This window comes from Podarcis tiliguerta (assembly GCF_965153285.1).
Source record: "Podarcis tiliguerta genome assembly, chromosome: 3".
NCBI lineage: Eukaryota > Metazoa > Chordata > Lepidosauria > Squamata > Lacertidae > Podarcis > Podarcis tiliguerta.
In genome coordinates, this window is record NC_139536.1 from 73464087 (window position 1) to 73483530 (window position 19444).

At 44.3% G+C, this 19444-nt stretch overlaps 1 long non-coding RNA gene across 1 annotated transcript; it reads left to right on the top strand.

Moving 5' to 3' along the window:
* Window positions 1-208: 208 nt before the first annotated feature.
* On the top strand, window positions 209-13983 carry LOC310674419. The gene is made up of 3 exons (XR_014509581.1): window positions 209-332; window positions 1074-1144; window positions 13774-13983. It is a non-coding gene; the product is annotated as an uncharacterized lncRNA (long non-coding RNA).
* Window positions 13984-19444: the final 5461 nt, after the last annotated feature.

Genomic DNA, 19444 nt, shown 5'->3' on the forward strand with positions numbered 1-19444 from the left:
CGCCTTCCAATTGAGCGCAGGCCTCAATTCGATTTTCCTTGCTGTTGGGCACATTTAGCGGCGCCTCTATGGGCGAAGTTCATTTCTAGGCAAATGTATTCAAGAGCTGAGGGGGATGAATAGGACCGTGTGTCAGCCGCCCCTAATTGGGATTAAAGCACTTCGGGCCATATGCGGAGAGTGACAGAAATTCTCAGGTTCCATTGTGCTCGGCCTTCCACCCGCCTGGACGCTCCTCCTGGAGAGAGAGAGAGAGGACGCTGCTTCGGCGGGGCTGGCCCGGAGGAGCGGAGGGCATGAAAGAGACGGGCCCTGCCAAGAGGGAGAAGAAGGTACAGGCCTCTCTCTCCACTGTGGAACTTGCTAGACCAGCAAATGTTCCTGACAGCTTCTGAGAAGAAAGGTGGGGAGGCGGTGGGGGGGGGGAGAGAAAGATGATTTAAAAATTAGCACACACCAAATTAGGTGACCTAATTAGGCCCTAATGGGATGGTGGCCAAAATAATGTCACCAAAATCCTTCTTCAAAACAGCCATAATTATATTGCAAAAGGGGTGGTGGGTAATAAGCATGGTGAGAAAAAGGCTTTAGCTCTGTGGGAGAGCACCTGCTTGGCATGAAGAAGGTCCCGGGTTCAGTCCCCAGTATCTCCAGGTAGAGCTGGGAGAAGCCCCTGTCTGAAATCCTGGGCAGCTGTTGCCAGTCCGTGTAGTCAGTACTGAACTGGATTGGACCTGTGATATGAATCATAGAATTGCAAAGGTGGAAGCTTTAAGACTACAAAATGTATGATGCAATGAGAGTTGCCTGAAAACAGGCCATGCATGAAACTAGGTGTTTATAAAAGTTTAAGACAGCACATCATACATTGAATGTGTGTCCAAAGAAAATAAAGGCCTTTAACTAAAGGAAATAGCAGACAAACAGAAGCAGAAGCAGCACAAAATGAAGTTTGAACATGTGACATATTTCTCTGAAAATCATTTATGGTGGCTCAGTCTATGTGTTATTTCAAGTCCAGCACCATTATTCTGCAATGTCCAGCACTCTGATGCTTGTATTGCTGTTTACAGAAACACAGAATTCAATCCCTGCGATTACATATTGTAACATAAATAGTCTAATGAGAGAAAAGCATCTTCTGGTACGTTTTTAAAATTCATATTAAAATATAATAATAGCAACCTCTGCATTAGACACCACATTTTGATAGGAGCAGGATGATTCTCATGTCTTCCCATTGAGGATCTCTTCAACATTCATAGTGGCAGATGTCATTCTTGTCATTGACCACAAAGGTAATGCAAAATGTTTTGGTTCAAGCCCAAAGACCTTGCAGTCTCCCTACAGGGTTAACCCCCAAGCCCTGTGATTTCATTTTCTGTATGCTTGTGGGTGGAATGGCTGTCAGGAAAGAGGTCAGAGTTTGGTGGCAGCCAGTTTTCAATGGCACGCCAGTAAATTCTGTGTCAAAATGCTTCTTCAGTGAACTCTGCTTGCTGGAGCATTTGCTTCCAGTCTCTGGGTTTTATCCATCTTGGAGAGGGAGCTAGTGCAGCTGTGGGTGGAGAGATAATAGCTGCATGGCCACTGAACCAAACATGCTGCCAGAAGGGGCTAGGATGGCGCACACATGCTTCTTGGGTCAGAAGCTGATAGACTTGTTCCTGCAATAAGGGAATTTCAGCCATGTAAACATCAAGAGTTCTAAATCAAAGCTTGCTCCCTGTCCTTGAGCCTGCCACACTGACTGCTTCTCCCTTTGTGTTTTTTAGATGTTTACACCTAAGGTAATTTTAACTGTACATATAAAAATGCCAAAGCAAAGTACAGGTGTCGGAAACATGAACATCATATCATATCAGGTGATGTTTAAATATGAACATCATATTGCAGCTATTGAGGTCCTTGACTGAATGTGAACTGAGTAACAAACCCAGATAAATTCATAATTTTAATGGGATTTTCTTTTTACTTTTAAAAATAGCCCTAAAATTTAATAAAGGCTCCCAGGGCAGCTTACAGGTTACTATAAACAAGGCATCCCTGTCATTAGCATTTGTCTGTCTGTCTGTCTGTCTGTCTGTCTGTCTGTCTACCCAAAAGGAAAATGCTCTCGGCTCCACTACTAGAAGTGGCTCATGGTGCGATTACACAAGAAAAAGGTCTTCTTAGTGGTGGCATCTAGACCTCTGGAACTCACTCCCTGGGAAAATATAGTTATCCTTCTCACTACTGGCCTCACTACTGGTCAGATAAAAACTTACTTATTCACCTGGTCAATGGGAAATTAAGTGTCCCAGGGCCCCACATATTACACTAAGGGATATCACATATCACAATGCTAAGGAATCTGCACTGACTGTTTATTAGCCACTCAGTCAAGTTCCTGAAAAACTATTTCCCCTTCCACTGCCAAGTAAGGGCATCCAGATTAGCAAATGGGGCTTGTCTAGTTTTCCCAAGGCCTGATGTTTATTGGCTTGTGGTTACTTAGAGGTAGGCTTTTTCACTGGTTCTTGTCGTTGTCTTGTTTGGCTATGTATGTGATAAAGGGGAGCCATATTGGGGTGAAGGCATCCTCTTCTATTTGTCCCTGTGTCAGTTTCAGTTTACTGGTTAGTTTTTTCTAGCAAGGCCATTTCCCATACAATTTGATACCATTGGCAGCACTGTTGTGGAATGCCCTCCCTTCTGAAATATGAGAGGCTGCATGCATACTGCTATTCTGCCAGGTCTTGAAGATACACCTGTTTAGGCAAGCATTTCCATGAACTTGAACTTCTTGATCCAACTCTATTAATTGCTTTCTGTTTAATTGTCATACATTTAATTGGCATTGTTTATTGTATATTTTAAATATGGGCATTTAATGGATTTATAGAATTGTTTTGTGGAATTGTTTTAATTATGTATGGATGTTATGCTTGTAAGCCACTTAAAAACCATTATATCATATAAGCAACATATAAATCTAGTAGTAATAATAAACACAGTAGTTCATATTCAATTAAAATAAACCAGAAATAAGTCTACTAAGGATAGATAAATCAGTTGACCATGTTGTCTGGGGTTGGAGGGCATTGGAGTCCAGTAATATCTGTAGGGCATCACATGGGCTATACATGTTGTAAGGGTGCAGTGGTGTACTGGAGGAGGGATGGGCAGATATACCACTGATTTCTCTACAAATATGATGACATCATCGCTTGAGGTGCTAGTCACTAATCCTCTGCACGCCAAATGAACAAATTTTCCTCGGAGAGAAACCCACCAAATAAGCTAAGCAGATGAAGAGGTAGGTTACATTAGCATGCAGGGCTTAAGAGTCAAATCGCCACCTGGAAAAAACAAAAAGTCCCTCTATTATGGCCAACCAAAATGTCACAACACAGAAAGTAAGCTTCTGAGTCTAGCAGACAATATTGAGTTGAGATGTACTAAAATTTTATCTAAAATGTATAAAATATTGTTGGAATGGAATACTGTGGACGAAGAGGTTAAAATCTCAACACAACAGCCACTGTTGGCCACCGAAAGAGCAGAATGCTTGACTAGATGGGCCTTTGGCCTGATTTGATCCTGCAGGGCTTTCTTATGTTCTTCTTATGTTCACATCTGTTATGTCACCTGTGTGGGTGACACCTGCAAAGGGGACATGCAGCTCCTCCACTATGTAGAAGGTCCTAGGAACATCTCGATCAGTACTCAGACATTCTTCAAGCTTTCCAAAGTCCTGCTAAAAAACTGTCCAGTTCATAACCCATCTCATATGGGAACTACAACTGGATTTTCCCCAGTCACTGCCATGGGACCAGATAAAATTCAAATTTACATGTTTATTACATCAAACTGCAAATTGCAACCACTGTGAAATCTTTTTTAAAAATATTTATACACATTTTCTTTATTTCTACTATATTCTGTTCAGGTTCTCTCTTCTTGCCTACTAAGTCCTCTCTGGTATGGAGCATTCCTGCGTCAATTTCTATTTCCTTTCACACTCTCTTGCCCTATTAGCTCAACTGAAGATGCTGGTCTAATTGCTTGCTTTGTGGCTTCTATGAGGCTGCCATTATCTAGAAACCCTTTCTTGACCTTATTCCATGCCTCAAGCTCTCTTCTTTTAATCCTTCAACATGCACTTGCCCTGTTAGTCACTACTGACACTCACACATACCCCAACACCCTGTTCTGCTCCATAATGGCTGGCATAAGATGGCAAAAAGCACATTGCTCAAGTGATTCTTTGTATTTTCCAAATGAAGAACGGAAACTACTAAACCAGGGGGTGAAATGCTACCAGCACTATGTCGGCACAAGATCATTCTGTAAACCATGAATATACTCATGAATCTAATTCATTTAAAAAGGATGAAAATGAGGGCAGTTGTAGAACATCTGCTTTGCATGCAGAAGGTTCCTAGTTCAATGCCTGACATCTTGAGGTGAGGTAAGACTGGGAATATATCCTCCCTGAAAAACCTGGAGAGCTATTACCAGTCAGTGTAGACCAGGCATGTCCAACAGGACGATCGTGAACCTGAACCCCCTCCCCCCCCAAGGGGTAGATCACTGCCAGTTTTTTATTATGTTAGTAGATCGCAGTTTCTTGGGAGTTGGATGTCCCTGGTGTAGACAGTACTGAGCTAGATGGCTCAGTGGTTGTGGCTCAGTATAAGGGAGCTTCCTGTGCATTCACAATCCACTCAAATAGAAACACTTTAAGCCCCAGCAATTTCAATGAGAAAGTTGAAGACATGCATGCTTAAATATCTCCCACTGAAATAATTTCCATCAGACGTACTAAACCTTGGCTATATTATGTCTTTAATAGTGAAAATGACTTTCACATCTGAGAAAAAATGTGTAAATAAATTATATAGCACAATATTTTGTTTTGTTTTTCAATGGTTCCCTGAGATGCTAAGTATGTGAATTGTCCACTGTAAATGTAGGAGATGGTTTGAGGTTTAAATCTGTAGATTAAAATTTAAACCTCCCACAAAATAGGAGAAATACAAAAAGTAAGGGGACTGTGAAGTATTTTAGCAGAGTAAAACACATACATTTTACAGCTTACTAAAGTTTAGGAATTAGGCAATTACACATATTTACCCCTTTTATTTCTGGTTTGCTGATTTTCCCCTCTTCACCCCCATTGCAGAAACTGATTGCAGAAATAAACATAAAATGTTTATTTAAATTTCAATGCAGGCAGCAAATACAATTCAAGTAAGAAAACCTCTCGGTTTTAAAATATAAATTTGGCTTCAAAATAGGCTGCGTGTGTTTGGATCCCTCAGACACAAGTCTGAAAAAGTTTGGAAGCATGGTGGAAAAACCGAGGTGGAAGGAAGTGTAAAGGATCTCGTTTGTTACAGACTTCCGGCCCAGAGGTGGCCGAGGAAGTGGCCACACACAGAGGGTCCTCTCTAGGAAGTTTAGGAGCTTTCTGTGTACCAGCCCTGTGCTTGTCTAGCAAAACTCGCTTTTGTGATTTGGCTGCAAACCCCACAGTAAACGATTGCTTCTTATTGTAATGCTTATTTTTGTTGTAGATGGTACGCCCTTTGGGGTAGAATTCTTATTTTGATTGTGTACAGCCATCTTGTGCATTGATGGTGCTAAATAAATAAATGTTAATAATGAGGCCAGCACTTCGGGTTATGTAGGTAGTGGGTCCAAGTGAAGAATCTGTCTTCAGGGGCTTCGTTTCGGAAGCCCTTTATTCCCAGTACAACCATTCCTCCTTGTATGCTTCTGGCCAACTTAATGATTCTACACACACGAGTAAACTGTATAACCACCAGATGGTTCATAAATCCCACTGATTAATCCCAGTGGGATTTTCTTCAAAGTCAACCTACATAGGATTGCGCTGACAGTGTCAGCGGGTATAACTCCACAAAGTGCTCTGAAAATCGAATCGAAATATTGTATTTTACTATGCTGCGGTTGAATCGTGACTTCTCCTCCTTGGACCTTAACGGCGATTTGTCTTGCCTCCCTCCTTCCCACTCCGCCTGTGAAAAGGAGCCTCTCTCTGCCTCTTCTTCCCATCAAAGCCCGAGGAAGAAGAAGCAGCGCTGGCTGAGAGAAAGTCAGACGGATCACGATCTGACCTCCCCCCCCCCCCCCATTCGCTGCGAATTCGCCTCGGTTGCTTTACAAGAGAGCAGCCTCTTCGCGTGGAAGGAAAGGAGGAGGGAGCGAGATGGTAGCTGCTGCTGGAACGACGATGCGAAAGCACCAGGGAGAGGGGAGGCCTGCTCGGCTGCTGGCTGGTAATCATCTAAATGGAGAACGAGGCCGGCTTTGCCATGAAGAAGGAGGAGGCGAGGGTTTTGCGCGAGAGGCGCACTTTCTTTATTTTAATGAGGGCGCATAATGCTGTAAACTGGGTTTGCATCCTCTTCTGTCTGGCCAGATATCTGCCGAGAACAAATCCAAGTTTTGCACACACGCACACAGCCAGTCAGAAACTGTTCCTTACACTTAGTTAAACATTCCCTCCTGGTTAAACAGTTTAGGGAGGAGAGGAGAGAAGGACGGTGTGGATTTGAAAACAAAAAAACAAAAACCCTCTTTTCCGTATGATGATCTGAAATGAATGATGTTGACAAACGGAAGCCTCCTCTGAATCCTGCCTTTTTAAAAGGGACTTGATATAGCTGGGCTAGCCGTGGAGCGAGAGAGAGAGAGAAGACGAGCCAATCGCTGCAGCTTGTTGACTGATGGGCAGCTTTAGCGCTGCTGCTTAAGATCCCTGCGCACGCTTATTTTTTTATTTTTTATTAAATTTCTAAACCGCTCTTCATCTGAAAATTACAGAATTTCAGGGCGGTTTAGAATATATCCGAGAGTGAGTGCCACTTAATGGGACTTATTTCAGAGCAGACAGATAAAGAGCATTGCGCTGCTAATTTATGTTAAGGGTTCAGCAAACTATGGTGGGTAAGGCTATCAGTGGCTGGCTGTGTCAGACGTACAGAGAATATCGGTCACTGGGGGACAACAGCGGGAGACGGCCGCTGCTTGCGGGTTTCCCCACAGGTATCTGGGATCCAGGATGTTGAACTCGATGTACCTTTTTAAGGTTTAGCATCACGCTATTCCACACGAATGCACATTAAAAAAAAATCTGACTCGAATACAAAGAAGGCGATTAGAAATATTTTGTACTGATTATGAACACGGAGTGGATAGTTTTTTTGCTTCTATTTACTGTTACTTTCCATAATTTAGTAACCCGGTGACTGATAATCGGCTGCTCTTTCATAGCTCCCTGAGAAGTACGCTTCCTTCTGCCTAATAGTAAGACTCCTCGAGGTTTTAGCGTAAGTCGTTTTAGACTTCCCGGCTTTAGATAACGCCGTGCAATTCTGGGCTGCAATAGGATTCGCCTCTCCTCTTGGCAGTTGCTTGCTTTTCCTGAGACCTTCTAAAATGAAAACCACACATCTTTCCACTTGCCACCAGTCGTAGTTACCTGGGTCTTCCTTTCCCCCCTATGGGGACATTTGCAGCCTCCAGTCTGTAGGGACCTCACCTATTCTCCAATAATTCTCAAAGATAATAGACAAAGGCTCTGAAATTACACCCGCAAATTCTTTTAGTACCCTTGGATGCAGCTCATCAGGCCTTGGAGATTTGAATACATTTAAAGTATTTTGGTGTTCTCTTACTACCTCTTTTCCTTTAATGGGCTGCAACTGCCTCCTTACATCATTTATTCTGTTATCACCAGGTTGGGCATCACTGAAGACAGAGGCAAAGTAGGTGTTGAGTAGTTCCACCTTTTCTCTGTCACCCAATAGCATTTCTCCATGTTCCCCACTTGCTTGTTCTTCCTCTTACTTTGGACATAGCTGAAGAAACCTTTTTTATTATTTTTAACCTCTCTTGCAAGCCTGAGCTTATTCTAAGCTTTAGCCAGCTTGACTTTCCCCCTGCAACTGTTGGCTATTCATGTATACTCTTCCTTTGTGATTTCCCCTTTCTTCCATTTCTTTATACATGCCCTTCTTAATTCTCAGCTCATCTGTAAGATCCTTATGCAGCCACACCAGTTTCCTTAGATGCTCCCCACTTTTCTGTCTTGTTGGTATTGTCTGCTGCATTTGGGCCTTCAATATTTCTCCTTTTAGAAACTGCTATCTTTCTTGGACTCCCTTCTCATTGAGTATTTCTGACCATGGGATCACACACAGTAGCTCCTTCAGCTTTTCGAAATTGGCCTTTTTAAAGTCCAGAATGCATGTCCAACTACACTCAGTTTCCCCAGCATGTCCAACTACACTCAGTTTCCCCAGGAGAACATGATCACTTCCTCCCAAGTTTCTGAGCACTTCCACTTCATCAATCAGTTCTTCCCTATTGGTGAGGACCAGGTCCAAGATAGATGGTCCCATTGTTTGTTCTTCCACCTTCTGGGAAATAAAATTGTCAGCAATGCAATGGAGGAGTTTGTCAGACCTTACACTCTGGGCAGAGTTTGAGTTCCAACAGATATCGGGGAAGTTGAAGTCCCCCATGATTACTATTTCTCTCCTTTTTGAATGTTTGGTAATCTGCTCCAGTAAGGCATCATCCAAGTATTCAGTCTTAACAATCATAACAATTATGTTATGATTCAGATTTCATAAGTGTAAAACAGTAGCCACTGCCCAGTGTGGTGTAGTGGTTAGAGTGTTGGAATAGAACCTGGGAGACCAGGGTTTGATTCCCCATTTGGCCATGAAGCTCAGTGAGTGACCTTGGGCCAATCACTGCCTCTTGGCTTAACTGACCTCACAGGGTTGTTGTGGGGATTACATGGGAGGGACCATGTGTGTCACATTGAGTTCCTTAAAGAATGTAAGGTCAATAAGTCACACACACACACACACACACACACACAACCCCCATTTATATTCTTATTCTGAATATGTATCCAGCGTTCCAATCATTATATACTTGGGAGTAGAATTCATTGAACTCAGTGAGAATTCCTACTGAGGAAAAACATGCATAGGATTGGGCAGTGGCATGCACACTTGCCGACAGAGTTAAGCCCTGTTGAACTCAAAAGGATCCCCGCCTCGCTGCATAACATTCCCAGGATCTTGCTGCAGAGCCCGAGAGACCAGATCCCCTCCCTTTGTGTATAAAGCAATGGGCTGATTATGCATATTCTGGAAATAATGAGCCAAATCTGTCTCCCGAGATGACTTGCCAGTGGAAGAATTTCTGCATTTTCATCACAGGACACCTGAAGCTGTCATTATTGACTCTATTTTGCCAGGAGGGGCAAATCAAGTTGCTGGCTGCGTTGGCCCTCATTTCACATAAATATCAAAATTACTGGCACTCACCATATAGCCCCAACATGCAACTAACTCAAGCAATAATCTAATCTCCTCGTTTGGCATGTTTATCTTCTGAACAAAGCTAGGTCTAGTGCGGCTGCCTTATGGGCAACTTCTGGCCAGTGAGGCAGATGTGAAAGCACACCCCTTTTTTCTCTGAGTAATTGGAGATGGGCTACCTTAAGTAGAAAGGTGGTAGAATGCTGTACTGCACCCCACAGGTTGCAAGAGTGGGGCTGCATTTTTTAATGCTCTACTAATGATAATTCTCCCTGCATGTTTTAAAGTAGAATATCAAAACCTACCCCCAGGGTAATCACTCATTTTCAGTCCAGCCTACTCACAGGGTTGTTGTGACGGTGAAATTGGGAAGGGTGGAGAGTCTTGTATGCTGCCTCAGAAGAATGTAAGTGTAAAATACATAAATGTTTTACATGCAGGGAGCTTTTCTCATGGAATACAATAGATAGACAGAAAGATATTTCAAAAACATGGCTTCCCGGCTACAGTCTTATTAGCACTTTAAACAATTTTCTTTCCCCCACCCACCCCTTTTATCTCATTTTGGCCTAATGGTTTCACCCGTGGAAAATTGATCCTCATAGTTTTGCCTACAAATGTTAGAGAGAAGTAGGGATTCCCCACCCCGATCAACTATGTAATTCCAGTAATAAACATAGCTTTCTTATTTTGCAAACTTAGAGTATCAGTGTGATTGTACCCAGGGTAATGTGTGTGGGGTTTTGTATTAATTTTACTTCTTCTGAACATTAAACTCCAAACACCACCATTCACTTTTCTGTACAGAAGTGTCTCTACACCTTGATTCATTATCTCTCTTTTCTCCCCTTTGGGCTGTGGGAAATCTTCAATCAAAATTACAATTATGTTTGCTAAATAAGCATACAAAGGGGTTAAGTTTCAGAGTTCCTGTATTCCTAGAGAAGACAGGTCTGTGTGATGTCATATCCCTTTCTTCCTGGAGCAGGAAATAAGACAGAGGATCTTAATAGTTTCTCCTCCCTCCTTGCCTCAGTCTCTCTCTTCCCTTGAAGCCAACAATGTGAGCAGATGTACATCCTTGGACTCTGCCCAAACTACATTTTGGAAATTTGTATTTTGTAACTAAGAAGTATTTTTGCCTGCATACTACTTTGATATATTTGCTGCCTGCACTGAAATGTAAGTAAACTTTTTTTTTTTTTTACACTAAAGCATGTGGTTGATTCTTAGCAATAGGGACAAAGAGGGGAAAAGTCAGCCAACCACAAATAAGCAGGAATAAGAGGTGTAATTGCCTACGGTAATTCCTAGCATCTAGTAAGCTGCAAAAGTTCTTGTGTTTTTACTCTGCTAAAAGGGCTTCACAGCCTCTCTCATATTTCTCTCTCACACATGGTACAGAATGTTTAAAATGTAATTTACAGATTTAATCCCCAATGCATCTCCATCATGGGCTACCGCCAAAGGAACATCAGCACTGCATCTCACAGTTCCCCACTTATTAATCTAATCTATTTATTTTCTTTCTGCCTCCTCTTCCATTCTATTATTTCTATTTGTCCTGAGTTTGGTAGTCAGCAACAGCACATGCGGACTTTACTCCTGCATAAAACCACATGTTGGATGGTTCTGAGATGTAAAAAAAAAAAAGCCTTGGAGCATCAGAGACTGACTGCAACAGGATGAAAAAACTGGCACTGATTCCACCCTGTGCGTCTGAACTCTTCAAGAGCAGGAGGAGTTGTACAAAACAGGAAAAGGCTTTTGGGACCTTCTGACTCAGGAAATATCAAAATGCTTTTAGTGTGTTCCTAGGGTGGTACTGTGGGTTAAACCACAGAGCCTAGGACTTGCTGATCATAAGGTTGGTGGTTTGAATCCCCGCGACGGGGTGAGCTCCCATTGTTTGGTCCCTGCTCCTGCCAACCTAGCAGTTTGAAAGCACGTCAAAGTGCAAGTAGATGAATAGGTACCACTCCAATGGGAAGGTAAACGGTGTTTCCGTGCGCGGCTCTGGTTCACCAGAAGCAGCTTAGTCATGCTGGCCACATGACCCGGAAGCTGTACGCCGGCTCCCTCAGTCAATAAAGCGAGATGAGCGCCGCAACCCCAGTCGGCCATGATTGGACCTAATGGTCAGGGGTCCCCTTTACCTTTACCTTTATGCATGTCTACTCAGAAGTAAGCCTAGTTGTGTTCAGTAGAACTTACACCTATGTAAGTGTGTATAGAATTGCACCAAGGTTGTGCATACACCATACATTTAAAACACACACCCCAAGAATCTTGGGAACTGTATATTGCTAAAGGTGCTGGAAATTGTAGCTCTGTACAGAGTAAACTACAGTTCTCAGGATTCTTTTAGGGGTGTGAAGCGTGTTTTTAATGAAATGTGATACACACCAAATGAAGGCATATATATCTACATCTTTGAAAATATGGTATTTGTAAATATATCCTGGTGTGATTGACGTGTGACTCCTGATGGGGCTTGTTGCTGGTAAGTGTGCATAGGACAGCAGCCTGAACTGCACCACTTTGGGGTAAATAAAATCGTGGGGCAAAAGGTAAAAAATAGGTCTTCTTCTTGATACTGACGCCACTGAAAATTTCTCTAGAAAATGGAAACCAGGATGAAGACGATAGCATACTTCTGAAACGCATGCAAATGACCCAAGGAAACTCAGATCGTTGTTGATCTTCCATCAAGCATGAACTCTTTAAGGCTAATTAATTCAATCTTTTCCTTTCTCCTCCCTCTCCCCCACCACTTTCTCCTTTGCTAGGTTTTCTGATTACTTCATCTCTCTCGGCAGCATTTGTCTGAGACGGAAACTTCTCATGGTGTTTCCATAGGCCACTTCTTTCCATCTTTCCTGCTCAATGTTTTCAAAAAGCAAGACGTCGAGTCCTTTCAAGGTTCGCCAAGTTTACCTGAGTGGAAAATCACACACACAAACACACACTCTCTCGGGAGCGCAAGACGCACAAAACGCCTTGCGCGATGAATTATCATTAAACAGAGCAGAAGTTTATAGAGAGACAGAGGAATGGTGGGGGGAGCCACTGAGGCAGGGAAAATGCGCTTAGAAGTGGCTTTAATTTCCTAATCGAGTTAAAGCAGGTTTGGAAAGCGGGAGGCACCGGGACTAGAGAGGGAGACGCTTCTCGCTCCATCCCAAGCGGCGCAGGCGAGCACCTTTGACTTGGTCTCTTCGCTCTCTGCATCGTCCTCAGCGCCAGGCACCTTCGGCATCCTTCTTCCCTCCCCACGAGTCTTGTGGGATTGGGGCTTTAGGAGTCCTGAGCTGTCCTAAGGAAAAAGAAACGGAGAGAGAGGGAAGGGCTCTTGCGTTAATTAAATGAGGGAAGCATGCCAGAGAAAAGGGCAGGCAAGCCAACGAGACTGGTGTGGTGGGTTGCAATTAGGCACCAATGGAACAGCCTGCTCTGGTCTCTGGGTGTAAGGGAAGAGGCAAAGCGCTTTTGACATCCGTGGCGAAAGCCGACGGATTTCATCTCAACTTTGCAACGATGCTTCCTTAAGGGTTCCGCAATATGATACAGAACATTTCCATAAGTTGCATTCTTTCTCCCTTGATAGTGTGGCGCAACGGCGAGGGGGGCTGACCTTGCTGGCGAGCTGGGAGACAAGCCCGCCTTCTGCTTTTTTAAAAAAGCTCATTATCTGACCCCGGAGCCAGCCGCTGTTTCTCATATTAGCCTACCTCACAGGAATGTTGTGAGGATAAAACAGGAGAATAAAACAGGGCGAGGATGAAATCAGTTTCTTGGAAGAAGGTGGGATTGACCTGCTAGGCTCCTTCCAAGGCAGCACTCCTCTCTTCGTCTTCAGTGATCACCTCCTGCTCAAAGCTCACCAAGGCATTGTTCTGTTTTCACGAAACACCTTGGCACAGAAGCAGCCGCCTCCTGTTCCACTTTGTGAATATTGCGCCTTCTTGAACATTCAGCCGTGCCGGTTCTCTTGCTCTCACGCACAAAAACCCAACTTGCATCAGGACCACTATCCACACCCAGCCAGTGGCATCTCCTCCAGGAGAGACTCTTGACAATAGAAATTTTGAGAATGACTTTCCTGAAACCTTGAGAGTGTCAATAAAAATAATCATCACCCTGATAAGGCAGGGCTGGGGAACCTATGGACTTCGATATGTTTCCGGACTCCCAGCTCCCATTATGCTTGACCATTCCTTGCCCATGCTAGCTGAGGCTGATGGGAACTTGGAATGCAACACCATAGGGCGGCGGTTAAGGGGTGCGTGTCACCCTCCTGTTTTAAGATATAATCCTCAAACCACTCCATATGGTGTCCGAGTTCGCAGAACATCGAGAAAAGGAATTCACAGCAAATCGCCTCTCCGTTGTGATTTCTAATTTCCACTTACTTTCCTCCTAGGGAAAGAAGGCTGCGATTTTCACGTCAGTGGGATGTACTCCCAGCTCTTAAGAGTGCAGTCCTGCAAGTCTACGCAGGAACCAGTCCAGCTGAGGTCACTGGGGCTTACTCCCAGAAAAGCATCAGGGCTGCAACCTTAGCCATGAAAATGCTCGCCACGATTTGGTGGCATTTTGGTTAGACCTAATAAAGATATTTTCTAGCTATGAATTTTGCGAGGTTATTTCTTATTCTTTCTCACGGACCAAGATCATTGCTTTTAATGAACCTTGCATGTGTGTCTGGGATTAAGGGAATGGAATATATATTATCAGAAAATATTTAAAATAATATTAGTAATAATGACATGAGTACTCATAAGACGCGTGCGCCATCTTGTAGAAGACGTGTGATAGAAAAATGGGGTGTGTCTATTCTAGTACGGCGCTGGCAGTTTTTAGAAGCCTCTATCATCATCACCAGGCAGCACCACGGTTCACGGGGACCACCTTATCCGTTTTATATTCAGAAAGTCGACAGTCTAACCCCAGTTACCTGGGAGTAAGCCCCACTGATTTCAACAGACCCTTCTTTGAGCCGACACGGTTAGGCCTGCGCTGTTAATCAAGCAAACGTTGCAGCCCTGGCAGAATGCAAATACTTCAGTGTCAACTGCGCTCGAGCGGAAGCGATCTGCCTTCTCCCTTGGCGCCCTCAATACACGACGCCTTTCTTCATAGCAGCTACTAACCCCATTCCTCCATCTGGACTTACCAGAGAGCACGCTAGTCCTGCAGAGGGAGGCTACTAGCTAGCCTGCAGTAAATGCTGGGCAGAAAGCAACACGAGGAATCCCAACCCCCCCACCCCCGCCCCCGCCCCTTCCAGGGCTCCTGCACACGCGTGACAGGTAGAAATAAATCAGGTGCAGTTTTTTCCAGACACTGAGAGGCAGCGATAGAGAAAATGTGATATGCACACATTTATCCAAACATCTAGGTCGCCCCGTCCCTATGGCTCCAACGGCCATTGTGGTCATTTAAAATACAGCGGCCCAGTATATATAACCTATGATGCTAAAACAAATTGCAGTGTAACGGATAAGTAGCAAACAACACCTTGGGAATAACTTCCGAGTCACACTTTTAGGATATGGGTACCAAAAAGGTTCGCTTACACCCCAGTTCTGGAAACACTTTAGCCAAGGGCTAAAGGCAAATGGGAGAGTTAAATGCGTGGTTTACAGGCCTCACGTCTACTCAGAAGGAAATCAAGGAGATCAGTGGGGATACTCCCGGGTACGTGTGTATTGGGATGCAGCCTAATCTCTTCACTTTGAATCAATAAGAGGATCTATTCCAAGAGGACTCAACTTTGGTCGGATAGTGTTAGGAGTTTGCAGTCCACATCAAGCAGAAGGCAATGACAAGGCTGGTTTGAGAGTTTTAACGGATCGCTTCTTTGGTCGGGAAATGATGTCCATTTATCGCCACAGGGCTTGCTTACTTACTTCATCAGGTAGGATAGGTTAGGATCGTTGGCCTTTTTTGATGGATCACATCGGAGCTGTTCAAGGCAGCTTCGCAAACTTTCCACATTCAAGCAATGTGTTTAGGAACAGGGTAGATAACGTCCGACTAAGGTTTCCCCAAGCAGCCAACTGAATCTCAACAGGCAGCTGCCCTGGACTTCACCTTGGCCAAGACGCAGAGAGTTTCAACGCACCGCCTAGTAAAGAAACGGGGGTGGGGTAGTTCCTTGTATTTTCCATTAGGTAGAGGAATGTATTTGGCCAGCTTTGCAAGGGCCCAGTCTGGGGAGCAATAACAGTGAGACTTCAAGGGTGGAAAATAAGAAAGCTTCGTTTCTTATAGAATGCAGATATTGGCTAGTAAGGAGTTCCTGCCTAAGCTAACCTAGTCGGAGATGCAAAGGAGCCCTGCTTGGTCTTTGATTTCTTCAGGAGAGACAAACAAAAGGAAGATGTCTCCTCTCCTTTCAGCTTCAGAAGCGAGAGGGAGAGACAAGGGGTCGTGGTGGTCAGCAACCCTAAGAATAGCAGTCTGACCGTCTAGGAAATATCAGCACAAATTAAATTAGATTAGAAAGACAGTCTAGGAAGCTTGGAGGTTCCTCTCTCTGTCGACTTTCTCCCCATGCAAACCCACCAGCCGTAAGACAAGGTGAGTTGTATCCCAACACTTCCAACAGTTTTAGCAATACAGGAGGAAGGACCGGTCTGTAAATGTCTGGAGGCCGGTTTAGTGTGCTGGTTAGTGTCTTGAACTAAGTCTGTGGAGACTCGGGTTCAGTCACAAAGCTCAATGGTTGACCTTAGGATAGTGACTGTCTCTCCGTCTAACATACTTTGAGGGTTATGAAGATACTGAGTTAGACTACGGGCCCATCTTGCTCCTTACTGTCTATATACCAAGGATGGAGAACATGTAGCTCTTCAGATGTTGTCAGACTACAACTCCTATCATCCCTGACTGCAGGCCCTACTGGGAAGGGCTGCTGGGAGTTGGAGTCTCAGAACATCTGCAAGACGACAGAGACCTCCTCACCTGTCATGGTTCTTTTCACCGTCTAACTTGATGAACATTTGGAAAGCTTGCGCACTATTTTGTGGTATTTTGATTGATCTAACAGAGGTATTGCCCTAAATATGTACCCAAGGCAAAGTCGAGATCAAAACCCTGGTGTTACGCCCTGTTAGATGTGCAGGCTTGGGGCTGAATCCGACTAAGATACCCTCAGAGCAGACCACTGAAATAAATGGGTTGGAGTTAATTATGGCTAATTTCACTTCACTGATTTCACTGAATCTACTCTGCGTATGGCTTAGATGCTTGTTTTGGAACTGAGGCCACTTTTAGACATTCATTAGCAGCCAAAACTTTCTCTTCTCTTCTCCGTACCCAAAATGCTCTCCCACCAGATTCAAGCAGCGGATTGACACGCGGGGTCACCAAGAGTTGCTCTTTCCACCCACCTCCCGCTCTTCCCTCCCCACTCCCCAAACTCAATATATAGCCTAAAAGGCCACCATTTCAGGAAAATCTGAGACGTCTGTCACATTACCTAACTTAGTGAAATCATAACAAAGGGCTCCATGAGAAGTGACAGAATAGAAGCTGGAAGGGCTTTTCAGATCCAGTTACACTTCTTTGGTCGTCCCTGATTTCCTCCTTGAAATGTCTCACATTCGCCGCATGTTTGTCGGGCGAGGCTTGATGGAAATCAAAGGCATCGAGTTTTGTGCTCCTCGTTGGTTTCCTGCGGGGGGGATTAGATAGGATATCGCAAACACGAATTTTTATTGTCAGGTCTTACAAAGGGGGTGGGGAAGAGCAGCGCATGAAGATATGCTGTGCACCCTTACAATACATTACCTACTTACACACAGGCCTCCTGCGCGTCATAAGAAAATGGAAATTGGTCCAAACTAATTATTACGTGAGGGTGTGCAGCAATCAGATCATTTCAACCCACAGGAGCAGCGAAAGTCGCTGTCCTCCGTGCTTGCGCTTAAAGATAACACTAATGCTTTTTAAGATATCTGCCTATTTAGTTCTGGCATATCTGTCTCTCCATCGTCCTGTCTTTGTTTCCACGAGGATCTCTAATTAGCCAGCTTGTTCTTCGGTCTGCCTATTATCTGTCTATTCTGTATGCCCATGAACGTGTGTGTGTGTTTCAAGAGATGCAATGGTGAATATACTAAATATGCTTGTCACGCACAAGGCTCCTCTTTGGATAAGCCAAATGTGACAGCTAATTTCGTATTACGAATCTGAGGGAGTCTAATTTTACCTGCAGGTTCTTGGCTGCGATTCCTTCATCCTCCGTCTGAGTGTGTCCCTCTGAGCAGCAACCAGGTCTCGGTCAGAGTGGGAGACAGCACAGCACACGCAGCCACGTTGGAGTTTTTGTTTCTCATCGCGTCTTGCCTTCCTTGGTTTGACAGAAATACACACACACACACACACACACACACACACGATCGGCAAGAAGATTCTTTTTGTAGCAGCTCCTCGAGTTGCTCCAGAGCGGCAAGTGATGGTGGCTGGCGCCTTTTTGGGGGGGGGGGGGACCAGATTCGGGACATGCACAGCTTCCAACATCACCATCCTCTGCCAGACACGCAACCCAGCTCCCTACCTCTTTTCCCGACCTCAGAACCAGGCAAAGGGCATTAGGAGCAACTACAACATCCTTTTGTAAACCCGCCCCTCTCCAGTGCAGTGCAATGCAGAAGATACGTCTGAGGTTCCTCTATGCTCTCTCAGGGGTAGCCAACATGGTGCCATCCAGATATTGTTAGACTGTGATTCCTGTGGGATGTAATCCACTGGGAGCAGTCAAATACAACATTCCTTGTTTTGCTAGAGTGGACATGCAAGGGAATGTTTGGTCCAGCCAGTCCAAACTTCCTGTTTCTCCTGGCCTGGAGCATCCTTCCTTGCATGTGACTAGTGGGTGGTCGTGACCTTTCCAGATCTGGTAAAAAGGCCAAGGCATGCTGTCACTCTCTCTCTTTTCCATCTTCCTTTCATCCTGTGAACTTCCTGGAATGAACTGCTGGCTGCCAGCCAAGCAGTCCCCCAGGTCATCTCCCTGAATATTCCCACAATTCCCACTATCACTAACCATTGGTCATTCTTGCTGGGGCTGGTGGGAATGAGTCTAAAACAGGCATAGGCAAACTCTGGAGGCCATCACTTTGACTACTCTCATGGTAGCCTGAGAAAACTTTTGGCACAATACGGGGGTTGTTCAGGTGTCACAGGACACTTTGTTTTTGCCACAACACTCTTAACAAGACTCACCCCTCTGGAATAAGGTGCCCCAGTGGGCATCCAGCCTTGCATTTCCCACTGATCAACCACCACCATGGTATCTCAGTGGTACCTCATTTGCCTTCTGTGCAGAAGGTCCAGCCCCTGGACCCACGTAGGAGTGGGAATACTCTTGTCTGAAGCCCCGGACTTCAGGGTCATTGGAGTAGTCTGCTGGCCATTGGAGTAGTCAATGTAGATGAAACAACGGTCTTGCTCAATATAAGACCGCTTCCCATAATCCAATTTCCCATGTGGGGCGTTTTTCTTTAACGTATACATATAGCCTGATGCCATGCATATTTAATCAACTAAGATCAGTGGTCCTACTCTATGTAATTGCAGTAATGGCTGCAATTTGCTACACACTTGTGTATTTTTCTCATATTTCTATTTTTATTAAAGCTTGAAAGAACAAAGAACAATCAGTATACAGAAAGAAACATCAAATATCAAACTCATGTATGAATGTTTACTAATGTTTCTCCAGTCTTAGTGTTTTTGTTAACTGCTTCGGGATATTGTTATACCTGAAAAGTGACATATAAATGCCTAAAAGCTACAAGCAAATATGGAACTGAAATAATATGCTTAGAATTGGGTTGTGTGTATACATAGGATTTCAGCTATTATCGTACCCTAGGTCACATGTGACTAAGAAGAAGAGCCGAGGTAGGACTGAAGCCAACTTTACAGACCTTCGTTCTGGCTTATTACAACTCAGAGTCTCAGGTGTTCATGGGTGGACTATGGTTTCTTAATGACTGAGTAAATGAACTCTGTTCACAGTCAGAGAATAACAGCTCATAATTCATAAACCCTATGTCCCAGGGCTGAAACCTGGCACTGAT